A 21,592-nucleotide genomic window follows, 5' to 3' on the forward strand; every position below is an offset into this window, starting at 1 on the left:
GAAGCTGGATGCATGGGGCTTTTGAGACTCTGATGAAAAGACTTTAGAACTTAGGTATTGGGAAAGAGAGGGTAGTTTATTTCAACCCGCAACTGAAATAGTAGAAAAAGACTTGGACAGCTGGAAAAAGATGAAATTTTCCTGCTGTGCCCACTCCCATTCTCCTTACAACCTGACCACGCATCTCACCTTGGATTTTAATGTCAAATAAAATGCTGGGCCAGTGTTTCACAAAGTCTGCTCCGTAAACATGATCTGTCCAAATTACTCTTGGTAAGGGGCTTTGAAAATGTAAATTCCTGGGCACCAAATGTAATAGAATCTCTGGGGGTGGGACCAGGAATCTGTATTTTAAGCCTCTTCCTTCCCTCACTATTTGATTCTTTTGTACTTTCATACTAGTGCTCCTCAACATCTCTGTTACACTGTCTCTGGAACTGGCATGGTCTGCAGGGCTGAAAATAATATTTTTCATAATACTATTAATTAATGTATTACCATATTAATATTTTTATAATAAAAATATTTGGATAGCTTAGTCATATCACTCTCTGGATTTTTTTAAATCACTTCCGTAGTAGGCCCCATTGAAGTGGCCATGCTACTTATACCAATTGCCCCAGCAATTATAACTATTCTACTTGTTCTTCTTTGGGGGGACCAATCTCTCCTCCCCTCCACCTCCCCTTGTCCCAACAATCATAGGGCTTGAATTAGGGCAGCTTTGTTCTTATTGGATTTCACTTATCTGACCATATTCATGGTTTGAGGATGGGCATCTGCCATGAGCTGGGCCAGTCACTGTGGCCCACCTCCACACCCAGTGATTGGTGCAGAAATGTGCCTGTGCTTCAAGCTAAGGCAATCTGAGTCCTTCCCCTAGGATTTTTTTCCAAACTAAAGCTGGCATGGGGAAAGAGGAAGAGTCTTCCCCCTCCGCTCCATGAGCGTGATTCTAATGCTTTCAATACTCATAGCCAGTGATGTGGGGAAAGTGGGTTTGGGAGAGCAAAGCAGATGCCAGCGAGGAGAAGCAGGGCGCATCCTGGTGGTATTGAAGGTCTCTATTCAGGTCACTTCTGGCTTTGTATGGTTTGGGAATGTGACCCAGTAGATCTCCTGGTACCAAGCCTGTGAGGGTAGTGCATTAGGATGTGATCACATGTAAATGTGGAATTATCAGACTCATGGGCTGTCTGGGAGTGGGTGTGGTGAGGAATGAAGGTGGTAAGTAAGTACTAGTGGAAAGGTCTGCACTTTCTTCTTGCTGCCCTCCCCTCCTTCCATTGCCAGGGGCATACAGTTAACAATTAAGCACTACATGTATGTGATGCTTATATTCCTTTCTCTTGTTGAACCTAAAAAACAAACAAACAGAAAAAACACCTTTCAATCCAGTGTCTCAGGAAGCCAGTCGCTGAGCATCAGCCTTTGATATGAAACCTTCTTTCTACCGCCTTTGCATCTCTTTCAAAAGAGGTCTTTGCATGCTAATTTCTATGCGAGGCTTAAAGTTTTAAGTGTTTTGTCTCTGTTTCCAGGTGTGTTAGCAGAAAATCTTGTTCCCTACGTCCATCAGGGAGAGAAGGTCCTTGATTACCGTGTTATCTTGGCTTCTTTCAACTATCAATCCCACAGCGGAGGCATATTTCACAAAAGAAGCTATCTCCTTGAGATTCATTTTTTCCATTTGGTAGGTCAGGTCTTTAGCTTGAGGATGAGAAGCTGCTAAGTCGCTTCAGTCATGTCCAACTCTGTGCGACCCCAGGGACGGCAGCATACCAGGCTCCTCCGTCCATGGGATTTTCCAGGCAAGAGTACTGGAGTGTGATGCCATTGCCTTCTCCGGAGGATGAGAAGGGATCCTTGCAAAACAGAAAAGTGGAAGTCTAGTTTAGTTTGGATTGAAAGGAAGAGGGCAAGTAACTGTTTGAGAGGTATACAAGTTTACACAAAAGAAATTATGCTTCCTTACTGGCGGGGTGGTGGTGATGGTGGAAGAGATGGCAATGATGATGGAGGTAGTGGTGCTGGTGATGGCAATGATGATGGCAGACTTGGTGATAGTGGTGGTGATGAGCACCACCACTGGTAAGCAAGACCAGTTCCTTCCACACCCGAGGCATTATCACTGATGGTTGCTATTGTTTCTCAGTGTAATGCTCTCCTACAAAATAAGCATTGAGACATAGGGACATTAAGTAAAAACCCACATACAGAGATTTGCTCAATTTTCTCCTGCCCCTTGAGCTGAGAAAAAAAGCACCTACCTGGTGGCCCATCCCTATTTGTTGCTTTTACAGGGAGCATCCTGCTCCCTCCCATGACTTGCTCCTCCTTCTCATTCTCCTTCATTTTCCCTGTCTCCAAATTAATCTTAGCAGGGAGCCCTAAAGCAAATGATCATGTTACAAGTCTAAATGCGATAGCCTGTCATCTTTCATTATTTTTGACATAAACAAAACTGTCAGAAGTATCTGAAACCTGCCCTTGGTTCAGGGTATTCTCTCTGAGGCCAAGAGAGGTACAAGGATTAGGAAAAGGGGGGTTGCTCCAAGGTAATAAAAAATGTAATGGAAGATTGGAAAACATCTCCAATTCCAAACTTGTGTGCATTTTTAGACCATTGCATTTAAGGGCGATATTGATTAAGGCCATAAAGTGTTTACAGAATTGTGGCTTATTTTACAATATAGAGGTCTGGGGGCATTTCATTAACCAGATTTATTTCTTTGACTATTCCCCTGCAATTTGCTTGAATATTTAGATTTGATGTGCAGTTAAAGAATAAATTGCCTGGCTTGTTTCCTGGAGATTGGTCCTTTTTGTGGACTGAGCTGCTGAAGACAGGCAGAGTATTTTTTCATATGGAAGAAAAAATACCCTAACTACTAGAGTTGACTATTTAGGACTGTGAGCTAGTGTGCCAGGATTTCAGGTACACACACACACACACACTCATACAGAAATGTTTTGGAAAAGTTTCTTATTCTTCACATACTTAGAACATGGCTCTCCCTGCCAGTGATCCTGGGATGAGCTGAGTGTAAACAAATGCAAGTATCTATTCATCAGAGGCTGTTTATCTTTTTCTGGCCCCTCATTCAAAGCAGCCACAGTTTTCTGAAAGAGCTACTCAGACCACACTCCAAAGCAGAGAATTATTTGGTTCAGAGTGGGAAACGCTGAGGCCACAGTCTTGGTTTGGGGGCATTTCAGAACTTTAATATTTTGGTAACCCATGCTCTATAAATCATTGAATTACATCAAGTCTATTTAAAACCCCTCTGGGCAGCTGTTTAAAATGCTGTCACTGCAGTAAGCTATGTCCTCAGAGTCACATGGCAGGTTGGGGCCGAGAAGGGGATGGGTTTTGTTTGTGTTTCTTTGACTCCAGTTAGATTTATTCTGTGACCCTCCACTTCTGTGAACAGTCCCTCCATTTCCAATTATTTCAAAGGCAGGATACGAAGGCCACTGAGTCCATCAGGGTTAAACCTTCCCATCAGAACAAATGCTTTTTCCTTACATTCTTCCAGCCATGTAGTGAAACTACCACAAATTGTTAACTTCGGATTAATATATTTAATAAGCGAAATCTGGACTACTTCAAGAAGGCAGGCTGTTTGGAGGATTGGTTGCAGCTGAGTTGTCCCATGGCTTTTCCGAGGTCATCGCTTGGGGTTGAGACCACCTGTGTAGCACCTGTGGGCAACTCGGGCCTAATGACCCCAGGGGGCCTAATGACCCAGGGAGCTGTGCTCTGCCAGCCCTGCTCTCTGGCCTCCCAATTTTCTCTGGGGTCTGACAATGCTGGGGAGGAGGGTCGCGGTGTGCACGTTATTAGGAGGCCAGATCCAGGGGTTGGGGGTGGGGGGGCAACCCGGAGTGAGGCCTCAGGCTTCCCTTTGGAATGCTGTGTCTTACTAGTGGACTGTCGGCCTCTGTTTGGGCTCCCAGCTTCTGGAAGAGAAGGCGGCTGCTGCTGTCCTCACAGTCACACCTGGGCCTGTCTTACCCAAGCCATGTGCCTGAATGCGTGCACACACAAATGAGGGAAGTTTAGTCTCAGTGAACTTGTTCAGAACTTTTCAATCAGGAAAACTGAAATTAAAAGTCAAATACACTTATCTTAATTTCAGCAGACTTATAAATGTTGAAATCTTGAAAAAAAAAATCAAATTCCACATAAAATGTGTGTGTGGTGGCAGGGGGACACTATCTTTTCAGAGTCTTGGCACCTCCCATGCTTTTTGTCCTTTCCTGGCACATAGTAAGTTCTTGATATATTTGTTGGATCAGTGTGTGAATCCAAATTAAGAGCAAGGCTTTTGGAGTCAAGATCTGAGTTTGAATCTCAGCATCCCACTTACTAGTTGTGAGCTTGAGCAGGTTACTTAACTTGCTTAACTACTTAACTTTTGAACTTCAGGTTAAGTTGCTGGGGGGATTAAGTGAGATAAAGCATGCCATATATTATACAGCAGATCCTTGAAAGTAGGGGTTAGGGGCCCCAACCATCTCTATGCAGTGGAAGATCTGCCTATACCTTTACCCTCCATATCCACGGTTCCACATCTGCCAATTCAACCCACCATGAATCTTACAGTACTATGGTAGGTATTTATTGAAAAAAAGTCCATGGAGAGGCAGACCTCTACCTTCTCAGTTCAAACCCTTGTTTCTAAGGGTCGGCTGTATATGTGATCTATATTGAAATAAATAGCGTCTATCATATATTCTTGGAGAAGGACATGGCAACCCACTCCAGTATTCTTGCCTGGAGAATCCCATGGACAGAGGAGCCTGGTGGGCTACCATCCATGGGGTCGCAAAGAGTCGGACATGACTCAAGCGACTTAACACATCATATATTCTATTCCCCACTGCATTGTACCCAGAGCAAACCTGTCTAAAGAACAAGAGCTGGTTTCGCCTCTGCCTTCGTCAGCTGGGGAAGGAGTACTGAGCTCAGCTTTCTCTGTGGTCCAGGGTGGGGATGGGAAGAAGGTAGGGCCACTGGCCTTGGCTTTGGCGGGGCAGCCCTGGCCTGCTTGTCGGCCCCCAGCTCAGGGGCATCCAAGTTCCAGCTTCCGCTCTGTATCTGGGATCCTCCTGGGGATCCCTGGGGCAAGCCACCCCCAGACATTAGTGTATTTTGAACAGAAAAAAAACACAATAGTACACAAAGCAAAACAGCAGCAGCCGAGGGGAAGATGATTCAAAGATGATCTGCTTATTCTGAGCCAAATCAAATGAGAGGCAGCAACTCGCCGTCTTCCCCCATCCCTGCAAACTGATGAAATACCCGAGGGCCCTTGGGAAGGGGAGGCCATGTGTGTTTGGGAATCCCAGTGGGTGTCCCCAGCTAGCCTGTCTCTGGCCTGGACCTTGCAGAGATTTCTCACTAAGTCAGTGTTTCTTTAAAAAAACAATAACAGTAAAGCCCTTAATTCATTTTTGTTTTTTTGTTGTGTGTGTGTTGTTTTTTTTGCAAAGGTCCTGGTTAAATTTATGGAAAAGGCAGTCAAAGGGAGGAAGGCACTGTGGTCCCCTATGAGATATTCTCCTTCCCTGAGTTGTCCCAGGTGAAGGGCCTTTGCCCTCCTGCTCAGCCAGCACCAGACACTTCTTTAATAGAGGAGGTTCTGGATGGAAATGTTGCCTCTCAGGAAGGAGGGCTTTATTTCCTACTGTAAGGGCCCTTTCCTACCTCCCTTCTTCCTTCCCTCCCTCCTCCTTCCCTTCTTCCTTTCTGGCTGAGAGCTTGTTATTTGATTTTCTCTCTCTCTCTCTTTCCATGGAGAAAGCATGGATTTGTTCAAGTCTCATCCTCAGTGATTGCTAGCTTTGTGACCTTGGATATCATTTAAACTTCCCAAGCCTTTGCTTCTTTATAAGAAAAATGGAGTTAATAATGTCCTAGATATGAGATTATTGGACTGATAAGATATATTAACTGTAATCATGTACTCACTGCATAGAATACATTAAGTAGGGACAGGTCTAATAACAAGTGCTGCTCTCCTGAATAAAATTACTTTGATAATCCCCCACCCCAACTCTCTACCGCTTAAGAAAACTTCAGTTAACAGTTTTCAGCCTCTGGGATCTTAGATCAAGCAGATCTTCAAGGTCAACTTAAATACTAGTATCATTTCCCGGAAAGGGAGACCAGGAGTTTCTTTCCCAACCGAACATCTGCTTCAGCCTCTGCATAATCTGTGTGCCTTCACTCTTGTACCACTTTAGTCCATTCTTCAGCAGCCGAAATGGATTTTTAAAACTTATGGTTACCAGGAGGGGGAAGGGGAAGGAGGGATAAATTGGGAGATTGGGATTGACATATACACACTACCGTATACCCGAGTCTCTTGCATCACCTGCATTGGGAGGCGGATTCTTTACCACTAGCACCACCTGGAAAGTCACAGATATAAAACAAGTAACTAATAAGGACCCACAGTATAGCACAGGGAACTCAACTCAGTACTCTGTAATGGCCTATATAGGAAAAAAATCTAAAAGAGAGTGGATATATGTATAACTGATTCACTTTGCTGTACCACTGAAACTAACACAGTATTATAAATCAGCTATACTCCATTAAAAATAATTTTAAAAAACAGAAACTCAAAATAATACAAAACAAACAAACATCTCAGAAATCCCAAATCATATCACTCCTTTTCTGGAAATGCTTCAATGGTTTCCTGTTATACTTAGAATGAGATCTAAACTGCATTTTCTGGACAAAGACTTGTGCTGCACCATTATCCCCCAGCCTGTCCACCACCTGTCCTCTCCCTCTCACTGCATTCTAGCTACATGACCACCTTTCTGACCTTTGCATTCACTGATGGCTTTAAACTCTCTGCTGCCTTAAGGCTCTGCACTCACTGTTCCCTGGGCCTGGAGCTCTGTTTTCCTGGATGATTCAGCCTTTCAACTCAAATGTCACCTCCTTAGAGATGCCATCCCACTACCTGATCTAAAGTACACTTGTACCCCACCCTCAGTTACCCTCTACTTACATCGCCTTGTGCATTTCCATAGCACTATTATTAATTATTATTCATCCACTGATTGAATAAGTGATCTTATAATTTAGGTGGAAAAAATAGCTTATAAATAATCAGCTTAAGCCAAGGGACCATAGAAACAATTGCAATAGCTTTCAAAGCAAGGAGAGATGGTCATGAATTAACCAATCTCTAAAATCAAAACAACAGAAAAGATCATCAATAGGAAGCCTGAGACTGTGGTCTGTGGTCAGAGCTTGGGTGGATACAATCCTATCCCAGAAAAATTACTGAAGGACTCATAAAAGGGTAAAACAATCTGACTTCCCTTAGGTATGAAGAAGGCAAAAAAGATTTCCCCATGTAGCTTCAATGAAAGCAGGAAGAGAGAATGGGTTAATTTTTGTAATTATGATAATTTCTTGTATATTAAACACATACTTGACTAGGTCTGTTAAGAGAATTAGTTTTTGCTGGCTTACTCATTTTTTTTCCTCAGGCCCTACCAATGGGCCTTATTTTCTTATAAGAAAATTTTGGTTTCCATAGAGAAAATTCTAGAAACAAAATATACTAAAGAATTGATTCTGAATTTTTTTCAAGCACTGTCTCCTTCTGATGTGCCTGGCCTGGATTGTTTAGAGGCTATTGGTTTTGATGGCTTTGGGAGTTTGTTTAACTACTGCAGATTATATAAATTACATTTTTTTCCTGAGTCATTTTGACTGAATAAACTTTTTCCCTAGTTCTCCCCCGCCATAGTTTACATGCTCATATTTGTATTCCAGAAAAATTTAATCCACATGTTTAGATTCATTTATGCTCAACTTATCCTAGGATCACTGGCAGGGGGATCCATGTTTAGAGTATGCAGAGAATAGAATAAGAAACTTTTCCTAAAACTCTTCTCATATGTGTGCCTGAAATGATAACACATTAGCTCAGAGTCCCAAATAGGCAAATCCAATAGTTAGATATTATTCTGATGTGTGAAATAGGAAGATTTTAAGCAACAGATGATACAATTCCATATTATTTGAATTTACTTTAAAAGAAGTGATTTCTATTTACTGTTGGCATTTCAGGATTTTTCCTTATTTATTCAAATCCTGAGCAAATACATCCAGACCAAATTAATTTTCCCATGTATAAAAGCCATGTCAATAAGAGAAAATAACTAGCCATGTGGTTTGAAGCAAGTTAACATAACTGCTCTGAGCCGGTCTCCTCATCTATTAAACAGGGTTGCTGCTGCTGCTGCTGCTAAGGCGCTTCAGTCATGTCCAACTCTGTGTGACCCCATAGATGGCAGCCCACCAGGCTCTCCCGTCCCTGGGATTCTCCAGGCAAGAACATTGGAGTGGGTTGCCATTTCCTCCTCCAATGTTAAACAGGGTTAGAGATGTCCAATAGGCAAAGTCATTGTGAGGATTAAAGATAATGTCTGTAAAGCTCTGAGGCTAAAGTATGACTTGTAGTAGAGTTTTAACAAGGGGCAAGTGGTCCTATCCATCTAGCATTTAGTAACAGTTATGATGAAGGTCTACATGACACTGTCACCACTAAGATGGTTATAGGGTGCATGTGGAAAGGGGCAGGCAGAAAGGAATGTCCAGAGTGACCAGATGGCCAAGGTGAGCAGCTTTCAAAAGGGCTTCTTCAAGAAAAACTGGCCCAGATAGTTTGACAACCAGACGCCACTATGCTCAGCATCCTTCCTAACCTGCATCTACAGCAGGTGGTTAGCTGGCCAATTGTCCAAAGCCAACCAAATGTTGGTGAGGGTCATGATGGGTTTGGGGCCACAATTGGAAGACATTATCATAAGTAATCCCCACGTAGACCTCATGACTTTTGTGTACATGACCTTTGGAACTTCATCTTCCGTCCTCCTTAGGATATTAGCTTTCTGCAAGATAGCTCAGTGAGGAGGGCAACCGCTTCTAAAATTGGACCTCAACAGACTCTCATTGCCCCAGCGTGGATCTGAAAGGGCAGCTCAGATATGAAGCCACCCATGAGTGTGAGGTGGATTCAGGTCTTATGATCTGCAGACCACAGTTATGCTCTTCCCTGAGAAAGAGGATTGACAGGAAACAGGGAAAGGCAAGGGAAGCCACACCGACAATCATGGGAAAGACGGTGTCAGATGGCGGGGCAAACCACTGTAGTAACCTCCGGAAGTAATTATGGACATCTGGGTTGATGGAAAGAACTGAAGGATGGCGGGCATTCTGCACTGGGGACTGGGTTTTCCCAAAGGAAGATAAATGGAAAAAACATGTTTGCTGTAACTGCTGACTCATGGTACAAAATTTTAATTCAGAGACTTTAATTGAAAATGCAGTGAGAATGTAAAAGATTTACATAGAAAATATTTTAGTACACTGGCAAGACATTAATTATAAAACCAGATGGTCATGGTAGAAAAATCAACCAAGAGGCCTTTATTATTCTTTTGTTTGCTTCGCATGAAACATTTTTACTTTACAAATTTCAGTATTTGATTGTATATAAGCAAGACCACTTTTCTATTAAGGTTAATAATATAGAGAGTGATTGTCTGGTGTTCCAAAATATTAATAAAAAGAATCATCACTATAAAAACCTGGAATATGAAAGCATTCTTGTGATAGAAGCTTCATGACCAAGACACTGGTTCTGTCTCCCCAGAGGCCAGTCTAATGAGACCTTATTTCTCAGCTCCTATTAACCATGACCACTGTCTCAGTCAAGGGTCATTTGTTTGCAACAGAAGGTTGGAACAGAACTGTCTGAAATTAGCTCAGAAAGAGAGTTTATTGTGAAGGTATAGGAGATTTTCGGAAAAACTTGCGCTCAGGAGGTATAATCAGTTAATTTTTCTGATAATCTCTCTCTCCATCTTTATCCTAAGGCACAAGGATCTTCTTTTTGCTTCCCTCCACACACATGTTCCAAGAAAAGGCTGGTTTTTCCTGTGTGATGAACAGGAGTCCTACCATGGCTGCCTATTTGAGTTTAAATCTACCATCTTCTTTGTTTACTATTTGTCCCATCTTTTCTTAAATTCCTTTTTCTCCATTCTTATCTTCTATCCTTTCTTACATTAATTTAGTATTTTAAAAATTATTCCATTTCCACTATTAGCTTCTTGATCATACATTTATCTTTGGCTGTGCTGGGCCTTGTGCTGTTCTTGGGCTTTTTCCAGTTGTGGAGAGCAGGTGCTACTCTCTAGTTAAGGTACAAGGGCTTCTCATTGCAGTAGCCTCTCGTTGCAGGCTTCAATAGTTGCAGCACTTAGGCTCAGCAGTTGTGGCTCACAGGCTCAGAGCGCAGGCTCAGCAGCTGTGGCGCATGGGCTTAACTGCCTCATGGCACGTAGGATCTTCCCAGGGATCGAACCAATGTCACCTGCATTGCAAGGCAGATTCTCAACCACAGATCACCAGGGAAGCCCAATTATACATTCTTTAATTATTCTTTTTGTGGTTACCACAGAGATGACAAATACGCATCACTGACTTATTAGACTATACTATAAATTAATACCGCTAATACTTCTTGGACAATGAAACAGCTTTACAACATTTAAGCCAATTTTCCTGTTTGGGCTATTGTTATTGTTGTCATATGTTTTAATTCTACATACTTGTAATCCCACAAAACATTATTCTTGTTGTTTTAAACAGTCAATATTCATTATGTTTTACCCACATGTTTACCTTTTCCACTTCTCTGCATTCCTTCCTGTATTATCATGTTTCCATCTGTGATTATATTCCTTCTGCCTAAATAACTTCCTTTAGCATTTCTTCTAAGTAAATGTCTACTATCAACACATTCTCTTGGTTATTGTTTGAGAGTTTTTATTTCAAACCTTGTTCTGTGATCTACCTGGGAGCTTTTGTGGCACTTTTGTCTGCCCAGATTTGTACACAAAAATTTGTTTTCCCAGCTTCAATGATACACTGCAATAATTACGAGACTTTTTATAGTTTATGATTTGAAGATATGACTTTTGTCCAGTAAGGATTCAAAGTGCATTTTATGACACAAAACCTAAATATTGTCAGGTTTTGAAGGTCTACCATGTGTCAGGCAATGTGCTAGTCACTGGGAATAAAAGATAAGATATGAACCTGTCTTCTAACAGCTCAGTCTTGTAGGAAAAACAGGCCAACAAATGTTATATTATGTGTGATAAGTCCTGTGATAGAGTTATGCATAGTTTATTTAGGAGCCAAAGGAAGAACACCCCAATTAGGATCAGGGAATATTCCCCAGGAGAGACACCTTGACCTTGGATTGAATTTTAAAAGAGTAGAAGTTGTTAGACTTGTATATCAGCTAAGAGTCATTTTGTTGAAAGTAACAGAATATATAACTAACAGTGGCTTAGATGAGTAATCTAGAGGACTTTTTTTTTCTTTTTTTTTAAGAGTAATCTAGAGGCCTTTGGACTTCCCTAGTAGCTCAGCTGGTAAAGAATCCCCCTGCAATGCAGCAGACCCCAGTTCGATTCCTGGGTCAGGAAGATCCACTGGAGAAGGAATAGGCTACCCATCCCAGTATTCTTGGGCTTCCCTGGTGGCTCAGTTGGTAAAGAATCCTCCCGCAATGCGGGAGACCTGGGTTCAATAGCTGGGTTGAGAAGATCCCCAGAGGAGGGCATGGCAACCCACTCCAATATTCTTGCCTGGAAAATCCCCATGGACAGAGGAGCCTGGTGGGCCACAGTCTATGAGGTCGCAAAGAGTCAGACACGACTGAGCAATTAAGCACAGCACACAGAGGCCTTTGGCATTGATTTCAGCTGAGGATTTATGCTCTTATCTCTATTCTTCTGCTCTGCCATCTTTGGTGTGATGGCTTTTCATCCTCATGTTTTATGGTCTCATGATTTCAACATGGCTGCCACAACTCCAAAAATAGCATCCCTGTTGAAGGTGGGAAACAGAAGGAAGGACAGCACTGTCCATACCTGTCAGTTCCCTAGAAGTCCCACAGCAGACATTCTTTTGCATCTCATTGGCCAGAGTGGGTCTTGCGACCACTCTCGGTTACAAGGAAGCTGGCAAAGGAGGGTCTGACTGTCAGGCTTCTGGGGAGAGAGGTAACCTGCTAGGGCTGAAGGGATTAGTCAGCTGCAGTGTCTACTGCAAATCTAAGGATGGGGAACAAATGTGTAAAAGATTGGAGTTGTAAAATTTCATGCACATTTGAAGAACTACAAATAGCTCTGGAACAAATGGCGATGCTCAAGCTGGCTTGAAGGCGAGACAGTGGTCATAACACAAGGTGTCTTGTGGGCTAAAGAGTTAGGCCATGAAGAGCAATGGAGAGCATCAAGTAGATCAGAGTTGTGTTTTTAAAGAATTGCTCTGGTGGCAGTGTTGAAGTTGGCTTAGGAGTAGTCCAGAATGTAGTCAGGGGGAATAATTAGGAAGCTCTTGCAGTAAGCTAGGTGAGATGGAATGATGAGTAACTGTAGAGATAAAGATATACTTAGCTATTAAAAAGAATGCATTTGAATCAGTTCTAATGAAGTGGATAAAACTGGAGCCTATTATACAGTGAAGTAAGTCAGAAAGAAAAACACCAATACAGTATATTAAAACATATATATGGAATTTAGAAAGATGGTAACGATGACCCTATATGTGAGACAACAAAAGAGACACAGTCTTTTGGACTCTGTGGGAGAAGGTGAGGGTGGGATGATTTGAGAGAATAGTATTGTAACATGTATATTATCATATGTGAAATGTGTCGCCAGTCCAGGTTCAATGCATGAGACAGGGTGCTCAAGGCTGGTGCACTGGGTCAACCCTGAGGGATGGGATGGAATGGGTTGGGGAGGGAGGTGGGAGGGGGGTTCAGGATGGGGGACACATGTACACCCATGGCTGATTCATGTCAATGTATGGCAAAAACCACTACAATGTTGTAAAGTAATTAGCCTCCAATTAAAATTAATTAATCAATTTTAAAAAAGGCAAATGGAAGTGGAGAAGAAAAGATATGGCATGAATAATAGTTATATTTGAAACAATAGTTATTGCAAGGTAGTATGTGTAGTTGTTATGAGTTTGAGTTTTGGAGTAACATATAACTGGGTTCCAATCTACTCTGTCATTTCCTAGATGTTCAACTCTGGATGTATTACTCAACGTCTAGAAACCTCTTCCTTTGGTTGTAAGTAGGGGCAGAAGGAGGACAGTATCCACTTTATAGAGTTAAATTATATAATATAGTGGATTGTTAATGCAGGCTTAGCATTCCATTCTTTCTCTGTATTTATATGTGAATATTCTCACATATTTATATAGATGCAAATATTGAAAGAAAAGAATAGATCTAGGATGACCCCGGGTTTCAAGCTCCAGTGACTAGGAGAATGATGGTCTTTGAGATGGGGAATATTAGAGGAGGAATGGATTTGAAGGAAAAAGTGTGAGTTCAGTATTGGAAACATTTGAGTAATTTAGGGATATTCAAATGGCCTAGGGCATTGGTTAAGTGTCGCTTTAGCAAAAAGAACTTGGCCATGGATAGACATCTGAGTGTCATCACATTGTAGATTATGGTTGAAGTTGGATTGAAGTCACTCAGGGATCAGAATACAGAGGAAGAAAAGCAGAGGTCCTCACTGAAGGGCGTAAGAAGGGAGAGTAGTTGGGAAGATGACTGAAAAGCATGGCTGGAAGAGTGGAAGAAAGTCCAGGAGCATCACAGTGGATAAAGGAAGGGATAACCAACTGGTACAAAATTTCCCAACCCTGGTTTTCATCATGTAGGTCCTAGGAAGCCTCTGCAGGGGTGTATTTAGCCGAGCAGTAGAGACTGAAGCTGCATGATGTGAGTTGGAGAGTGAGTGGGAAGAGAGGAAGTGGAGACAGGGAACCTAGGGAGCTATTTCCAGAAACTTGGCTCTGACCAAAATGGAGCAATTGGACAAGAGCTGGCCTGAGGGAAGGTCAAGGAATGACATCTTAGTCTGCTTGGGCTGCCACAACAGAATACAGCCAACGGGTGGCTGAAACAACAAAAAACCAATTTTCTCTGGAGGCTGGAAGTCTATGATGAAGTCACTAGCAAGTTCTGTTTCTGGTGGGAGCTCTCTTCCTGGCTTCTGGATGGCTGCAGTCCCGCTGTACTCACATGGCTTTTACTCAATGCGTCCGATGGAGAGATGGAGATTAGGATCAGGGCCCACCCTTAGGACTTCATTTCACCTTAATTACCTCCTTCAAGGCCCCATCTCTGAATACAGCCATGCTAGAAGTTAGGACATCAGTGTATGAGTTTTGAAGGGACACAAATATTCAGTCCATAACAGAGGATTCTTATGAACAAGCTAGAAAGGATTTTTTGTGTGTATTGATGCAGAAGAACCTATAATGAGGGAATAACTAAAGATATAGAAGAGATAACATGGGCTATTGGAATGATGACCATAAAAATCAAAAGCAGAGCTTTGGATCTCAGAGAGAAGGGAAAAGTGTTGGTGCTGGTGGAGGTGAACATCTCTAGGTGTCCTGGGAGGAAATTTCAGCCTAATGTAGGAGGCAAACTCATCTGAGAATAAGAGGTAATCAGGAGCGAGGTGTTAGAGAGGAAGGTGAATGTGTGATTGCTGAAGGCCCAGCTGTGCTTGGAGACTACAGATTGATAATGGCACACTCTTCCCAGTTGGGTAGTGATGTCTAGTTTAGGTAACCATCAGACACACCCTTGAGGTTGCTGACCTGTCCAGCTATTACTGCCATTTTGTATCAGCTATCATCTATAGACATCTTCAAACTGAAGTCTGAATTAAAATTCCTGCTTTTGAGACCAGAAGTACAGGATGGAAAAAGTACAGTAACATATCACTTTCAACTAAAGGGGAACTTCAGTTGCTGGGACTGTAAGGGTTAATGATGTTAGGGGCATTTTTGGCTGCATTGATACAAGCACAGTATCTACACCAGAGAAGGTGAAAGTCTGTATTCAATCTGTGCCTGTCAGGTTATTCTGGAGAATTTTGAACACGACACATGAGAAGAACATAAACTGTGCTGGAGTCACACAAACCGTTGGACAGGACTCAAGCTGTGCCACATGACACATGGGTACAGTCACTGGGGCACATTTAGCCTGAAGAGAAGACAGCAGTAATAACTGTTGATTTAATCAGTGTACTTATCTTGTATCTTATGTGCTCCCACTTGAAGAAGTTTCACACTCGCTGGTTCCTTGCTTTCCCTGGGGGATAGGAACATTATCACCCAGATTTCACAGATGGGGACATTGAGACACCTAGAGGACAAAGACAGGAGACAGCCTGGGTGTCCAGCATCCACCAACTTGCTCCTTAACCATCTGGTCCTCGATTTTCATAACAAATATTTCCCTTCTGTCTCTTCCCATAAAAATCCTCCCATCTTTCAGAGCCCAGCTGAAGTTTCCTTCCAAAGAAGCTTCCTTGGCATCATTGGGCTTTCACTGATTTTTGCCTCCTTTGAAATTTGACAGTATTCAAAACATTTTACTAAGTATCTAAGCAATATAAATTGATATCTGTGGCTAGAGTCTGTAGTATTTCATTCTATATTATTTTGTGTATTTACTCCAGTGTTGGTCCCCTCTCCTTACGTATAATGAAAGTAAGGATTATGTTTTACTTTTTTTTCATACCTCTCATAGGTAGCAAGTGTTGAACCCTGAAAGATGTTCAATATTATGCCTTTGCTCCAGAGGGGACAGTATCACCATATTCTGAGGTTGTCCACCCTTCACACATCCTTGAAAGAGGAGTCTGAAACAGAGGGCAGCCAGTGTCTCTACTGTGGAGTTAGCAGAATGTGAGGCTCCCATGGGAGTCTCCCAGTTGTAGGTCATTCTCAACTGATCCCAAGTATTAACATTTTAGCAGCTAGTAAGAGCTGCCAGTTATCTCCTTGACATTCTTGTGATCAATAAAATACATTGTCAAAAGTGGAATCCCCTGAGATTCAAAGTGATTGTTTTGTTTTAAAAATATTGTTCTGCAAATATTTTTATTTTTCCTGAATTAATCCTTAAAAAACAAAAATTTTCATGACCGATTTGAAGCATCAGTTTTTCCATTTTAAGTTTTACTTCTGTCCTGATTCTGTTTTTAAGATCTTGTGAATTTGATGGCAGCGCTTTTGATTTTCTTTGCATCAGCCACTCCGCTGGCTGGTTATTCAACACCAGTCCTAATGCACTGAGCACAAGATCCTTTATAATGTAACCTCAGTGTCATCGAAACATTCACTTGTATAGCCTCTGCCACCACCTAATTCTGGAAGCATCTCAAATGTGTCTTCCTCTTCTATACCTCTATGTCTTTGTGTGTGCTATTTCCTCTGCTGGAAAACTTACCCCATTTTTTTTTTTTTTTTGCAAAGGAAAACTGCTACTTGCCCTTCAAAATCAGACTGAAGTTTTGTCTCTTCTGTAGAACATTTGTTTTGCTCCATAAGCAGAGTTAATGGCAGCCTCTTTTGTGATCTTTTTCTCTACAATGTTCCTCATATATTGCACTGTAATTATCTATTTACATAACAATTGCAAGCAGTCTGAGGGCAGAAACCATGTCTCTGTATTCCTAGTGCTAAACATAGCAGATGTTCAAGAAATGTAGTCTTTGAATGAATGAATACATTGGGCTTCTTGGTCACAAGCAACTGAAATAGACTCTGATGATCTCAAGAAGAAAATGAAGAATTTTTTGGATGGCTACTGGGGACAGATCAATGAAGGGCTGGAAGACTGGGTTTGAAAAATGGGCTGAACCCAAGAGGAACCCATGAGGGGAGATCAGGAGGGACAAATAAATTCTGATAACCATTAATATCATTGTATCCCTCCCACTGGTTTCTCAGGCCGGGGTTCAGTTCAGTCGCTCAGTTGTATCCGACTCTTTGCGACCCCATGGACGGCAGCACACCAGGCCTCCCTGTTCATCACCAACTCCCAGAGCTTGCACAAACTCACGTCCATTGAATCAGTGATGCCATCCAACCATCTCATGCTCTGTTGTCCCCTTCTCTTGCCTTCAATCTTTCCCACCATCAGGGTCTTTTCCAAGGAGTCCATTCTTTGCATCAGGTGGCCAAAAGCATTGGAGTTGCAGCTTCAGCATCAGTCCTTCCAATGAATATTCAGGACTGATTTCCTTTAGGATGGACTCTCTGCAGTCCAAGGGACTCTCAAGAATCTTCTCTAACACCACAGTTCAAAAGCATCAATTCTTCTGTGCTCAGCTTTCTTTGTAGTCCAACTCTCATATCCATACATGACTACTGGAAAAATCTTTGACTAGACGGACATTTGTCGGCAAAGTAGTGTCTCTGCTCTTTAATATGCTGTCTAGGTTGGTCACAGCTTTTCTTCCAAGGAGCAAGCGGCTTTTAATTTCATGGCTGCAATCACCATCAGCAGTGATTTTGGAGCCCCCAAAAATAAAGCCTCTCACCGTTTCCATTGTTTCCCCATCTATTTGCCATGAAATGATGGGACCAGATGCCATGATCTTAGTTTTCTGAATGTTGAGCTTTAAGCCAACTTTTTCACCCTCCTCTTTCACTTTCATCAAGAGGCTCTTTAGTTCTTCACTTTCTGCCATACGGGTGGTATCATCTGCATATCTGAGGTTATTGATATTTCTCCCGGCAATCTTGATTCCAGCTTGTGCTTCATCCAGCCCAGCATTTCGCATGATGTATTCTGCATATAAGTTAAATAAGCAGGGTGACAATATACAGCCTTGACACACTCCCTTCCTGATTTGGAACCAGTCTGTTGTTCCATGTCCAGTTCTAACTGTTGCTTCTTGACTTGCATACAGATTTCTCAGGAGGCAAGTAAAGTGGTCTGGTATTCCCATCTCTTGAAGAATTTTCCACAGTTTGTTGTGATCCACTCCGTCAAAGGCTTTGGCATAGTCAATAAAGCAGAAGCAGATGTTTTTCTGGAAATCTCTTGCTTTTTTGATGATCCAACAGATGTTTGCAATTTGATCTCTGTTCTCCGCCTTTTCTAAAACCAGTTTGAACATCTGGAAGTTCATGATTCACAACTGTTGAAGCCTGGCTTGGAGGATGTTGAGCATTACTTTGCTAGCGTGTGAGATGAGTGCAATTATGCGGTAGTTTGAACATTCTTTGGCATTGCCTTTCTTTGGGACTGGAATAAAAACTGACATTTTCCAGGCCTGTGGGCACTGCTGAGTTTTCCAAATTTGCTGGCATATTGAGTGCAGCACTGTCACAGCATCCTCTTTGAGGATTTGAAATAGCTCAACTGGAATTCCATCACCTCCACTAATTTTGGTTGTAGTGATGCTTCCTAAGTTCCACTTGACTTTGCATTCTAGGATGTCTGGCTCTAGGTGAGTGATCACACCATCATGGTTATCTGGGTTATGAAGATCTTTTTTGTACAGTTCTTCTGTGTATTCTTGCCACCTCTTCTTAATATCTTCTGCTTCTGTTAGGTCCATGCCATTTCTGTCCTTTATTGTGCCTACCTTTGCATGAAATGTTCCCTTGGTATCTCTAATTTTCCTGAAGAGATTTCTAGTCTCCTACTCAGGATGGGGAAAGTATGCCATTAGTTGACTCTGTGCCACATCAGACTTTGCTCAATTTGTGGACAGACTGGGTTGAAGTCACCTGCTGTTGTCAGGTTGCAAGGCTGGGAGTTGAGTAGGTACTATGCCCACTAAGATTACACACAAAGGGGAAAAACAACTTTGAAAGGAAACTGGGATGATAGCAGAAGGAAAATGAAATGTGTTTAATTAAGAAAAAGAAAAAAAGACTGACAAGTGTCTATTACTATGACGAGACTTTGCAGAAAAGGAGACTATGTGACTTAAAAATCAATTTAATATTGGATGGTTTGCTTACCAGCAAAATTGCTCTTGACATTTAGCACCTTTCTTTATTTTTCTTGATGAACTCAGAGTTCTTGCATAAATTTAATAATGTGTTATGTATCCCCTGGGTATCTGATTTACTGACTTGAGCTGAATGATTGGACTCAATACAGAAAAAGAGCTTGCAAACTTTGCCTATGGCTGTCGAGCCATCAAGGAACTAAGCTCTTTTGCTCCCTGGAGGAGCTAAAAATTCTAAAATGAAGTGCCCTCTGCTCTGGTTTCTGCTTTTCAGCATTTCTCTTCTGCTTTCACATACTTTTGCTGTTTTAAAATTAAATCTAAGAAACTCATTCCATATTTTTCATCATCTGCTTTTGAAAGTGAATGTTATGGATTTATGGTTTGGGTTTCTTTGATGTTAGAGTAGCAAACTATGCTTGCTTCACTTGTTTTCATTTCATTTTTTTAACATCTATGAAGCTTTGATAATTTGATTTATTAAAACACCACAGTCAATGTAGGGGAACTGACACCGTTCGCGTTGTTGGAAAGCGTCATCAAACATCAGGCACTAGTTCCCTATAGAGAACTTACGCCTGTTATGATGTACTCCTCCTCTTTGGTCTTCAGGGAAGTCTGGAATTAAGCAAAATTTCAAGCTACACCCCAAGGATATTCATTCCTAGGACATTTCAAGAATTTTGAATTGACTCCCACCCTCCTAATTTTGATTTTGTACTTGCTAAGTTATTCAGAATGATCAGTTATTTTCTTATTAAGAAGCAAAAATGCTCCTTCTTGTTTCCTGTACAGTGACTATGGATCTGATATATTAAAAGTTTCATTTTATATAGTATCCCTTTAAATGTATTAAGGAGGAGAGGGGATGTGGAGTGGAAACAGAGAGATAACACAGGATAACTTTACCCTGAGTGGAAAGACTGGATAAGCAGACCACCAGCAGAGCTTAAAACTATGTACAAAAATGTTAGTGTTGAAAGGACACCTAGATGTATTCATTGCAATCCTGGTGGCTCAGACGGTAAAGAATCCGTCTGCAATGCGGGAGACCTGGGTTTGATCGCTGGGTTGGGAAGATCCCCTGGAGGAGGGCATGGCAACCCACTCCAGTGTTCTTGCCCGGAGAATCCTCATGGACAGAGGAGCCTGGTGGGCTACAGTCCACTGGATCACAAACAGTCAGACACAACTGAGAGACTAAGTCACACACCATATCATTGGGTTTCAAGGAAAGGAACCATCGTGTGTGCATGCTAAGTCGCTTCAATCGTGTCCAACTCTTTGTGGCCCTATGAATTGTAGCCCACCAGGCCCCTCTGTCCATGAAATTTTCCAGGCAAAAATAGTGGAGTGGATAGCCATTTTCTCTTCCAGGGGATCTTCTTGACCCTGGGATAGAACCTGCGTCTGTTATGTCTCCTGTATTGGCAGGCAGGTTCTTTACCACTAGCACTACCTGGGAAATCCAGAAACCATCATGTGTTAATATTTAATGAGTGTGTGTGTGTGTGTGTGTGTGTGTGTGTAAGGGGGCTATTTTAAGGCTATGACAAGGACTCTTTTAGCTATCTGAGAAATGGAAAAAAGCCAGGTAACATGGGGACCAGAACTGCAAACTCAGAAACCAGGGGTTCTCTCTCTCTCCACATTTGTCAGGAATTGTACAGTCTCTTCTCAAAACTGATCATTCAACACACAGTATGATATAGGCTATTATAAGTTTCTTTCCTTGATAAGAAAGTAAAAAGGCAATTAGAAATGTCAGGAGATTAAAAAAAATCATGATCTAAAAATGAAACAAATTAAACTATGACATGATTTTGAACTGATGGAGTATTAAGAGAGAATCTATTCAACTTTGGTGTTAGAAATAGTCTCCTTAGCATGACACAGGTTTAGTAACATAAGAGCTACACATCTCTCAAATGGGTCCATTCACACTATCAAAATAATAATAATTAATTTTTATTTAAATTCTTACTAGGTGACAGGCACTTGCTAAATGCTTCAGATAATTTCATTTATTTTTTAAACAACCCTATATGCTAGTATTATTATCCCAAGTTTTTCAGATGAATAGTTGAGGCACAGTGAAGTTAAATAACCATATTAAGTCACACAATTCTTAAGTGGCAGAGTTATATTAAGTTATATGTTTTACCTCTATGATATATAATATTTTGGGCTAGGTTATATTATCCCAACGTGGCAAGAATATACAGAAGAACTATACAAGAAAGCTCTTAATGACCCAATTAACCACAATGATATGGTCACTCACCTAAAGCCAGACATCCTAGAGTGTGAAGTCAAGTGGGCCTTAGGAAGCATTACTACAACCAAAGCTAGTAGAGGTGATGGAATTCCAGCTGAGCTATTTCAAATCTGAAAAGATGATGCTGTTAAAGTGCTGCACTCAATATGCCAACAATTTTGGAATGAGTTTTCCTGTGGCAGTGGTCACAGGACTGGAAAAGGTCAGTTTTCATTCCAATCCAAAGAAAGGCAATGCCAAAAATGTTCAAACTAATGCACAGTTGCACTCATCTCACATGCTAGCAAAGTAATGCTCAAAATTCTCCAAGCCAGGCTGGCAGTACATGAACCATGAACTTCCAGATGTTCAAGCTGGTTTTAGAAAAGGCAGAGGAACCAGAGATCAAATTGCAAA

Source organism: Giraffa tippelskirchi, chromosome 7, assembly GCF_054371585.1.
Source record: "Giraffa tippelskirchi isolate mGirTip1 chromosome 7, T2T-mGirTip1v1.2.pri, whole genome shotgun sequence".
NCBI classification, from domain to species: domain Eukaryota; kingdom Metazoa; phylum Chordata; class Mammalia; order Artiodactyla; family Giraffidae; genus Giraffa; species Giraffa tippelskirchi.